At 40.9% G+C, this 10282-nt stretch overlaps 1 long non-coding RNA gene across 1 annotated transcript; it reads right to left on the reverse strand.

The window, feature by feature from the left end:
* Positions 1–241: 241 nt before the first annotated feature.
* LOC118494614 lies at positions 242–8617 on the reverse strand. The gene is made up of 3 exons (XR_004896732.1): positions 8553–8617; positions 1616–1625; positions 242–252 (listed from the first exon to the last, which is right to left on the reverse strand). It is a non-coding gene; the product is annotated as an uncharacterized LOC118494614 (long non-coding RNA).
* Positions 8618–10282: the final 1665 nt, after the last annotated feature.

Raw genomic sequence — 10282 nt, forward strand, 5'->3', positions numbered from 1 at the left:
ATACAGTTGAACTCTTTGCTGTTAACATGAAACACTATCCTCCCTCCTCAGGCATTCTGAGAGGTGAAGGTTATGGAGCTATGAGAGCATGAAAGACTATTCAAGAGTATATCATGGCAGTTCTGCAGGCAAAAAGTGTCTGCTTCTGTTGGCCTTCGCAGGTACTGTGCTATGCCTTAATTCTGACACTGAACCTGAGGCATACAGAATTTGCTAAGTGCTGAATCTGCTGTGCAGTTTAGGGGTAATACACTGTGGTCACTGTTGATACAAGTCACTTTAAGCAGGCTATTCTTCTACAATGCAAAGATTTGTTTTTCACATTTAACACAAAACACTTACTGTACTTCCCAATTGCTTCTCTTAGGTACCGAAACAATTGCCAGTGTGGGAAACACTTATTAAAACAGATCTACTGAAGGAAAAAGTCGCATGTTTACAGAATCACAAGCTGCTTCTTTACTTTCTACTGTGAATAAGAGGTGCCCTTGCCGGGTGGGCTACATTTGTTGACCCTCCCCAGAGAGTTCCTGACAACATCCGATATTATCAGATACTGGAAATAGAAAATGCTATTATCAGATTTACTTTGTACTGTTTGGCTTTGTGGGTTCAGGTAAGCACAATTGGATTTGCCTAAAGCAACACAAGCTCTGCCTCCAGTGTCAACTGTTTTTTTACAATGCAGAATGTAAGAAAAAAAAACTTGGCTAACTTTGATTAATTTTTAGAATTAAAAAATAATCTGGAAAGGAGGAGAAGTGAGGCTATTCTATTCCACTGTAGTTAGGAATCTGATTTACACCTGCAAATGAATACAAAAGTGCAAGAAAGGAGGAGGAAATAGAAAATAATGGATTTGATTTGTGTTATTGTGCTGTTGAGAAAAAACTCATTTCAAAACAAAAGAAAAGTTACATGAAGCGAGTACTTCCCCTAAACCTCATAATGAAAATTAACACAGGACACAGATTAAAATCGCAGGGGGAACAGTGCACGATCAGCAGGATGCCATGCGGTAGGAGTAAGTAATACTTCAGTGTCTAACTCAAGTCTACTTTCACACAGATGGATGCAGCGGCTCTCTTGGCTTTCGGTTATAGTCTGGCCTTTAACCACCAGGTCACCTTGCCGTCCCGTGGGGGGTACAGACCTCATGACTGACTGTAAGGTACAATTGTAAGAGACTGGGACTGAAACCATCATGAGAGGATGACCAGGATTGAAATGACAGGTGCACAGGTCTATGCCACTGACTTACCTTTTTAATGTGTATGTTCAAGGCTCTCTCTGTGCGTGTGTGTGTGTGTGTGTGTGTGTGGGTTGCTGTTTCTCTCTGAGTGTTTGTACATCTTTGTTCTTCTTGAGAATGGATTAAGAGGTAAAGTTTGGTAGCCTTTCCTTTGGAAGTCACGCTAGCTTGTAAGTAAATAAATAATCAGAAATAAGCAAAATTATTTAAAATTCCTTTGATAAACATAAAGTTACATAAGTCACATAAAATGAAGTCAGGGTGATTATTCTTCTTAGAAACATCTTCAAAGTGCTGCTTTATTTTCTTTTGTGTGTGTGGTTCTGACTTTTTCTTACATATGAAATTGGTTTAGAAATTGACAAAAGAAAACCTACATGTATGTACTTGTTTGTTGCTGTACACATTTAATAATGATTTGATACACCTCTGCACTAAACATAACAGAACCTGTATCTCTGAGTGGCTACATACTCCTCTGAGGGCTATTTCACAAACCCAAGATAAGGGATTAAGCTGGGATTTCCCAGTTATCCTGGCTCAATTTAGCCTTGACTCGGTTTCACAAAAGCAGAGGCACCTAAGTTACCATGGAGATTTATTCTGAACAGCTAGCCTGGTCCCGGCCAGTACAACGGTTAATTTGGTTAAGGCAAAGAGTACAACGGGTCATTTGTGCAAATGATTAGTAGCCTAATCCTTGAATGGTATGATAATGACAGTTTCAATTCAGAGCAGTGGTCAGTTAATGTATATTTTTAGGCTACTTATGCATTCAGTCGGTCCGCGATCGTCTGCCACGCTTTCTCTCGCTGTTTCATTACAGCAGCCGTGTTTTTTATTTTACAAATAAAGTGTTTCACGTTATCATACTTCCACAAGAAGCTGCTGCTCACTCTGTATAAAGTATGAACAATGCATATTCTCCATTTTAGCATCAGTAAATCTGTTATCGACCTCGCATTCTGTTAAGGAAAGCCGTGAACGTGCATCTATCCAAATTACTTCAGCCTGGCTCGACCTCGTCGCTCCTCCTCAGCCTGGCTTGGCCTTCGTGAAACGCACCTAGCCAAGATGTACAGATTAAACTAGGTCAAGCCTCGCTTTATTGGTTATCCTGGATTTATAAATTCTGCTTTTGTGAAACAGCCCCCAGGTGTGATCACATTCACGTTGTTTGTGTTGCTGTTTTTTTAATAAACATGAGAATCAACAAATTAACCAATAGAATGAGGAAGCAGCATTTAATTGCGTGCTGCGCTCCTTCTTAATGAGTTATTGCCTTTTACATGCAATAAAGAAAAGTATAACAATGCAATTTAACGTCTAAATACATAAAACGTAATGTGTAAATAGTGGCAGCAATCTATCCCGTGGTTTTACAAATAAGTTAGCAAGCTTCTGAGAGCCAAACCTATTATTAAAAGTGGGGTTTAGCATTTCATAAAATCCAATTTCTAATGGTATCTGCATGTTGAATATAAATGAATCTACAGTATGACTTTCTGGATCGATGAGTTGCAGTGCCCACCAGAAAAAAGAGCAATGTTGTATAAGACTTAAAAGGGTCTTGTGTTTAAAGTAAAGAATAAAGGGCTCCTGTGCAGTTGTTGAACCAGGGAGGAGCCCATCCTTTTGGCTGAAATGCAGAGCCCATTAGACTGCTTTGCTTTCTGATGATATTACACTTCTAGTTCCAGTAAAACTTCCCTGACTCTTCTTCACTTATTCTCCAATGAAAGCATTATGGTTAAAACATAATTTCTGCCCTTTCCCCCTTTCTGCCACTTTAGAATACCATTACCAGACTGGTACAGTAGAGAATAATGTAGACATTCCGTGAGCAAGAAAGGTCAAATGGGAGTCAAGAAAATCAAGACACCCACGGACATACTGGAAGCTATTACTGTACAAAAGGCCTAGTCTGTGGTCTAAATGTAAACCGAAAAATAACCATCCAGCAAAATTCAACACACACGGCAAAAGAAATACAGATTTGCCCTTTTAGGGTCTAAACAAGGGATGTGGAACTGCTCAAATAGTTAAATGACCATGCTGACTAACACGTGAAAAATTAATGGAATTCCTGTAGTGCTTTTTCTTTAGAAAATAGTACAGTGATTACTTTAGTTAATAGACCTAATTAATCAGGTTTAGTGTTAATATGGAAACTAGTGATTCAAAGATTGTCATATGTTTTGGTCTGAGAGCATGACACGTGCTGCATGATTTATGCAAGAGAGTATTATTTATGTTTTTTTATTATTTACTAATAGTAAATAATTAGTAGCTTCCTGGCACATTTGCAGATTTCGACCCAAGTCGGCTGTTTTCTGTCAAGAACAAGCATTGACAACAGCTGACATTCAAACGATTTATCCAAATAACGTGTTAAACATCTTAAAGGAGAAAATATAGCCCCAACAGTGTGAAACTGTCCTCATTTTATCTAAGATCTGCCCATCAGCCAGTGGCAGTAACAAAACTCATGAAATGGAACATTTCCTCCTAATTCTGTCTGTGGTATCACTACAGGCACCTGTCCTTTATTTCTTAACAGTCTGGACAGTTGTTGTGGTGTTATTCAGCATCATTAAGACCTCTGTGCCTCTGTCTTGGCAGTGACCAAACAACTATTTGTTTCATTTACAGTGCAATTTCCAAATAAATGATGAAGATATTTGTTAGTGGTTCCCAGTGTGAAGCTTAGTCCCTGTCGCTTCCAGCCCCTCTGTGAGCCTTGGCAGGGTGCAGATTGCCATTTGCCTCCTCTAATGCATGTGGACTCTAATGCCAGCTGCTGCTTTTCACTTGACAGTGGGGAGTTTCACTGTGAGAGTGCAATATGTGGAGGATCCTACTATTTCCCCACACCATTACCTCTATTTTGACTCATGACAGAGCGAACTGTTTATACAAGTCTATTCTGAATCATCATATCTCCCTCGCTTTTGGGACTCTCTGCCTCAGCATCTCAGCCTGCAGCCAAATCAGTATGATCTTTAAAATCCCTTCTTTAAATGCATCTTTATATGAAGCCGCAGTTTTTATTGTAGTTTTGCTGAGTATTTCAGTAAGTTCATTCTTGACTTTGAAAATAGTTGTTTGACTATTTGATTTGTTTGTGATGAAAGATGAAATTTGTTAAATCAACAATATAAACAAGCCACTTTTTAAAATTTGAAATCTGGCTTAACACCATAGCCACGATGAATACACTGCTGTCATTGGTCAGAGAGTGTGCATTATTTAATATATTATTTAATATTTGGCGAGTACAGTGTTACCATAACTGATTGATCCAATGGCCATACAAAAATTACCCCCCCCCCCCAAGAGTGTGTGTTGATTAAAACGGTACATTTCATTGGCAGTAATGGATAATTTGGTAGCCTAGTTTAAAGCCCATGTTGCAGGTTAACCACCACTGTTGATTAATGGGTACATAAAGCACTCAACATATGTATATCATTGTTAAAAATGTCTCCAAATAGTGTTAAAGGCCAGTTTTCGCCGTTTTAGTCATTTAGTGGGTTTTTTAACGCAATTTGGTGATGACGTCAAGTTGAGGAGACGTGCCTCAGCCTAGTACTAGAACTATGGTGACTGACTGGGATGAGGAAGAGGTGGAAGAGGCGTTTTTACTGTCAGTGAATAGCACCGAGTGAAAGTCAATGTTTTCTTTATATCTAGTGACAGTGATCATGTCGTTAGTTCAGATAAGTACCGGTAAACTTATCTAGATCTAGAAATAGAAGGCATCATGCTAGCTATGGGCTAACTTGCCAGTCAGTCTCACCTGTGAAATCCCCTGATGTTGTAAACACATTTTCGATTAGATATCTCACGTTTTGATGGTAGCCTACTAGCTCCAGTAACAACATATTTGCCTAGTGTTTATTACTTGGATGGGGATGCTGTTCGGCTTTTCACAAGTTTAGACAGCTAGCTAGCTAACGCTATGCCGACGTTTTGCTAACGTTAGCACAACAGCGTTAGCCTAGATGGCTAGCTAGGTAAATATTACGACTGCCTTCGGAGTTTCCTATATCTGCGTCCACGTTGTCAACATAAGACATGTGGCGTTAGTGCTCCTTTTGTACTATCATTGTATTGAATGAAATGTTAAGCTTTGCTCCTACGAGATGGGTGGATTTTTGTTAGGTAGCTATGTTACACACAAAGTTAACTGGCTATAGTTAGCCTGTGCTAGCGGAATTAACTAACGTTGCGTAGCCAGCCAGCAGCTTTGGCAGTAGTTTCAACGAGCTAACCACGACAACACATCCACAAGCGTCTCTATTTCAAACATCACTGCAGATTGACTGCTTTTAGCAGCAGAGGTTGATTGTGGATGACAATACTGTCGTGGTTAGCTCACCGAAACTACTGCCGATTGCCGAAGTTGCTGGCCGGTTACGCAACGTTAGCTAATTCCGCTAGCATACAGGCTAACTATAACCAGTTAGCTTTGTATGTAACAAAAACCCACCCATCTCGTAGGAGCGAAGCTTAACATTTCATTCAATAAAATGATGGTACAAAAGGAGCACTAACGCAACATGTCTTATGTTGACAACGTGGATGCAGATATAGGAAACTCCGAAGGCAGTCGTAATATTTACCTAGCTAACAGTCTAGGCTAACGCTGTTGCGCTAACATTAGCAAACGTCAGCGTAGCTAGCTGTCTAAACTTGTGAAAAGCCGAACAGCATCCTCGTCCAAGCTGTGTTTCACTTTCCCTCCAATATTATTATACACATAATAAAGACACATGGACTCGGTCGCGACCAAAAGCCATATTTTGCAACATCAGTGGCAGAGACCGAGACCATAAACGATGAACAGAGACGGGGCTTTCGGGGCTTTCGTCTGTCGTCTCCCCAACGTGACGTAATGCAATGCATTGTGGGGGAAAAGAGAATCATTGCAAACCACTGTAAAATAGTACTACTTTTTCGTATTTTATTCTGTTTTGTGATATCCATTGTATTTGATATTGTTGGGTAACAGTTTAAATGTTTATTACCAGGGCATGAAGTTAACTTTTTTGACCACCAGCCACTGTGGCAGGTGGATTTTTAAATCCACCTGCCACAGGGACTTTTTACCAGCCACTTTTTTTGTGTCATAAAGGTGAAAAACAGGAATTGCTGTGTCTCTATGATCCTATCCTGTCCTATTGATGGTAGCCTACTCGTGGACATTGCTCCGTCATCACGTGCTGTAGTAGGGGGGCCCGCCTTGATAATCCTGCATAGGGGCCCGGTGTTGGCTCGTTACGCCACTGCATATAAGAGATGAGATGACTGACAAAATCAGGAGTAGCCTACGCCCACCACAACAACAACAAAACACTGGTGAATGCACACCATAACACAAGAATTTTTTTGTATAGTTCTTAAAAATAAAAAAATAAATAAAAGGGAAACTTGTTTTGGGGAGAATAATACTTATTACTATTAATTCATTATTCTGGGCTGAGATTTCCTAGGAACCTTACCAAAAAGGCTCAGGATGCTGCAAATGTTGGTAAAATATGAAAAAGGCTAGTGGATTTAAGACACAAAATAAGAATGTATTGAATGAATCAAATATGAACATATCTGTCATTGTCAGTGGCTTGTTGATCTTTACATTGTTAGTTAATTTCCTATCCTGGCCTGGGACACACACATTCATACGGTTTAATAAAGTACTTATTGGACTTTAACTTATCATTGCACTTACAATAACGTAGCTGTCCTCAATTTAGGTCATCCTGTACGTCTCATCTGCGTTTTTTCCTGCATCCACCGTGTGCGTTTGTGTGTGATTGTGTGTGTGTCTGTGCGTGTGTTTGCGTGTGATTGTGTGTGTGTGTGTCTGTGTGCGTGTGTTTGCGTGTGATTGTGTGTGTGTGTGCGTGTCAGTCGCGGGGGAAACGGAGCAGCCCCGCCCGCTGCAGAGAGCTGACAGTATTGAAACAGCAGCAGCTTCAGTGACAGCGTACATTAATGTTAAAATGTCTACATGTTGGCAGGACGGTCTGAAATGTTTTGACGGTCTTTCGCTGTACGTTCTGTTGATAAATGTGAGATGTTCGAGTCACATACACGTCTCGTCTTCATATCAGAAACTAGGAAATTAACTTTACCCGTTCTCACTCCCGCTTGGTCAGTGGCTGCATGTGGGACTGCTGGGATTGTGTGAGTATTGAAATTGCGATAGGGGGCCCCGGCTGTCAATCAATGTCTTCCAGTGATGCAGGCCCCTGATTGGACCAGGCCCGTAAGCAACGGCGTACCCTGCTTACCGATAGTTAGGTGTCTGAATCACTCAATTCTCATTGGCTACCCGCCAACGTGGCAGGTAGATTGACAGTTTCACCCGCCAATCACAAAAGTTACCCGCATTTGGCGGGTGGGCGGGTGCCAATTTCATGCCCGTTTATTACCAACAAGCAAATTGCGCAAATTCATTAGAAAATAAACCCTGCAACATGGGCTTTAAGAAACACTAGTCTATATCAATGACGTTTCACTTCCGGGATTGTTCAGGTGCCACCGGAAATTCCGCTGGATGTCCCTCATTTCGCCGGATGTCCGTCACCTTCTGCTTTCTTTGTGTTGGTATTCCAAACTCTGGTCGATTTATGAGGACTATGGTTAACTGCTCCTCAGATCTCTGCAGGGTAAATTGAGACAGCTAGCTAGACTATCTGTCCAATCTGAGTTTTCTGTTGCACGTCTAAAACAACCTTTGATCGGGCTATGTTCCACCAAAACAAGTTCCTTCCCGAGGCTATTTTGCAGCGGTATGGTTGCTCCGTCCGGCACTTAGCGCCGCCCAAGACGATTGTGATTTGTTTAAAGAAATGCCAATAAACCAGAGCACGTTTTTCTCCCATCCTGGAATGCTGTGTTGACTAGCCAGACCCTCCTCTGCAGCACTGTGGAGGAAGGTCTGGCAATGTGAGACTAAAGAAAGACTAACCCCTGTTTTGCACCGGGGGCGTCTGCGCTGCTTTTTGGAGGCGCTGCGGCCCTCGCAAGCAATTGGGCCATTCAAGTCAATGCTTCATATTCCACCACCTGCAAAAACCGTGCGTAAAGCGGCTCTCTGCTTCGCTACGCTAAAGATACGCACCCATTCTATTTTTACGTGAGCCGCGGGGCGTTCAAACAGCCGGGCAGGAAGTAAAACAGCGAGAGCATCAAGTCAATTTACTAAAAGACACCCCCCAGTATCGTATATGTCTCCTCTGCAACACCACGAACGATGAAAGATTCATCTTGGAGGTTGAAAAACAGAATAGACACCACAGATCCTTTTTGTAAGGACAAAGCCAGTAAAGAGAAGGCATGGAGTTTAATTGCAGGAGTGCTTGGAGTGGAAGGCAGGTACTAGCTCATAAACATATGATTGTTCTTTCAAGTAGGCCTACTTATAGAGACAATACAATCTGTCAGTCAGGCAGGCAAGACGCTCCGCTTCTGAGACGCTGTGCTTCTGAGACACTCCTGGTGTGGTATGGCGCGTGGCGGAGTATGGAACAAAACCGCAGCACAGTGAAAAATCTGGGTTATGCTATATCAGTATATTACAGTATTATCCCATTACAGAACTAATATGCTTCTGAATTAGACTGTAAGCAATAGAGTGAAGCTATTATCACCACAGGAAGGTCTTGATTTGTACATTCAAGAGTTAGTAACTGTGTTTCCCTTTTATTAAACAACACAGAGAAACTCCATTTAGAGCTCCTTAACATCCTGGGTATTTCCACTGGGGAAATAGAAACATCACCACACTGAGAGGGGAAGGGAAGAACCAATCAGTCAACTCCCAGGCACCTGTCCTGCCTCGGCTTAATTGAGATGGGTTTCAATGACATCCTTCGCTTTGGCAGTAATTCTGTGTTGTTTGCCAGACGTGCTGCAAGATAGTCACGTAATTGTGACCACAGTCATTCTCCCCACCACCATAACAGTACGCTGACCTATGATGCATTATCACATGAAAGCCATTGTTAATGTCTGTGCAAATCAATCTAGTTTAGAAATTGAATCTATGAGTCTGGTGGTCTGGGGCAAGGGGAAACCTGCAGCATGTTTAACTGCATTATATATGTGTGCTTATTCAAGTTTAATGGTCATGGAAGCTATTATAGGGTCCTATGCTTTTTTGTCTGCTATTATTGTGTACATGTGTCACCCTGTGATGCCCTGTAGTCAACTGTTCCAAGGAAACACATTAAGGAGACATTAGAGAGTCTGTTTGTCAGGTGCTTTCCTTCAAATGCCATTTGTCCATTTTTCTTGCCGTCATGAAACATGCAGCTCTTATTGCAAGAATACTATTTCTTTATTTTCTTTAGATTGAGCACAGTGATTGCTTAAATAATGCCAGGTGCTAATGCTAAGGATAGCACTTTTGAAGTTGTGGCTCCAACTCTGTGGAACACCCTTCCTATTGTCTTACATTTTGTGGTCTCTGTTGATGCTTTTAAAAAGCAGCTGAAGACTCACTTGTTTAAACTGGCGTTTTTCTCATGTTTGTAATTTTGTGTCTTTAAGTCTTTTTAATGTTTATTTCCATTGGTATATATATATACATATATATATATATATATATATATATATATATATATATATATGTATTTTTTTTTTTGACTTGCTCAATTTACTGTTGTGGGTCTTATTTTAACAATTGTATCATGTGAAGCACTTCGTGACTTTGTCTGTAAAAGGTGCTATATCAAATAAACGTATTATTTATTGTTACTGCACAGCCATAATAACTGTAACCTTAATATGCAAACACATTTGCATTTATTTTGAGTATCAAAGTTAGTACAATTTCAGCAACACCAGTATGATTTTTATTTCTCTCTGAAGTGAACCGGAATATCTCTCCAAACCCATATTATTTCTGAACAACAACATAACAGAGTGTGAAATTACCCTGAGGTGTTCTGGGACTGAGCAGGCATTTGAGGGCACTGGTGCATTCTGAATGGCTGCATGCTGGGCCTGTGCCATCTCTGA

This window comes from Sander lucioperca, chromosome 1 (assembly GCF_008315115.2).
Source record: "Sander lucioperca isolate FBNREF2018 chromosome 1, SLUC_FBN_1.2, whole genome shotgun sequence".
NCBI classification, from domain to species: domain Eukaryota; kingdom Metazoa; phylum Chordata; class Actinopteri; order Perciformes; family Percidae; genus Sander; species Sander lucioperca.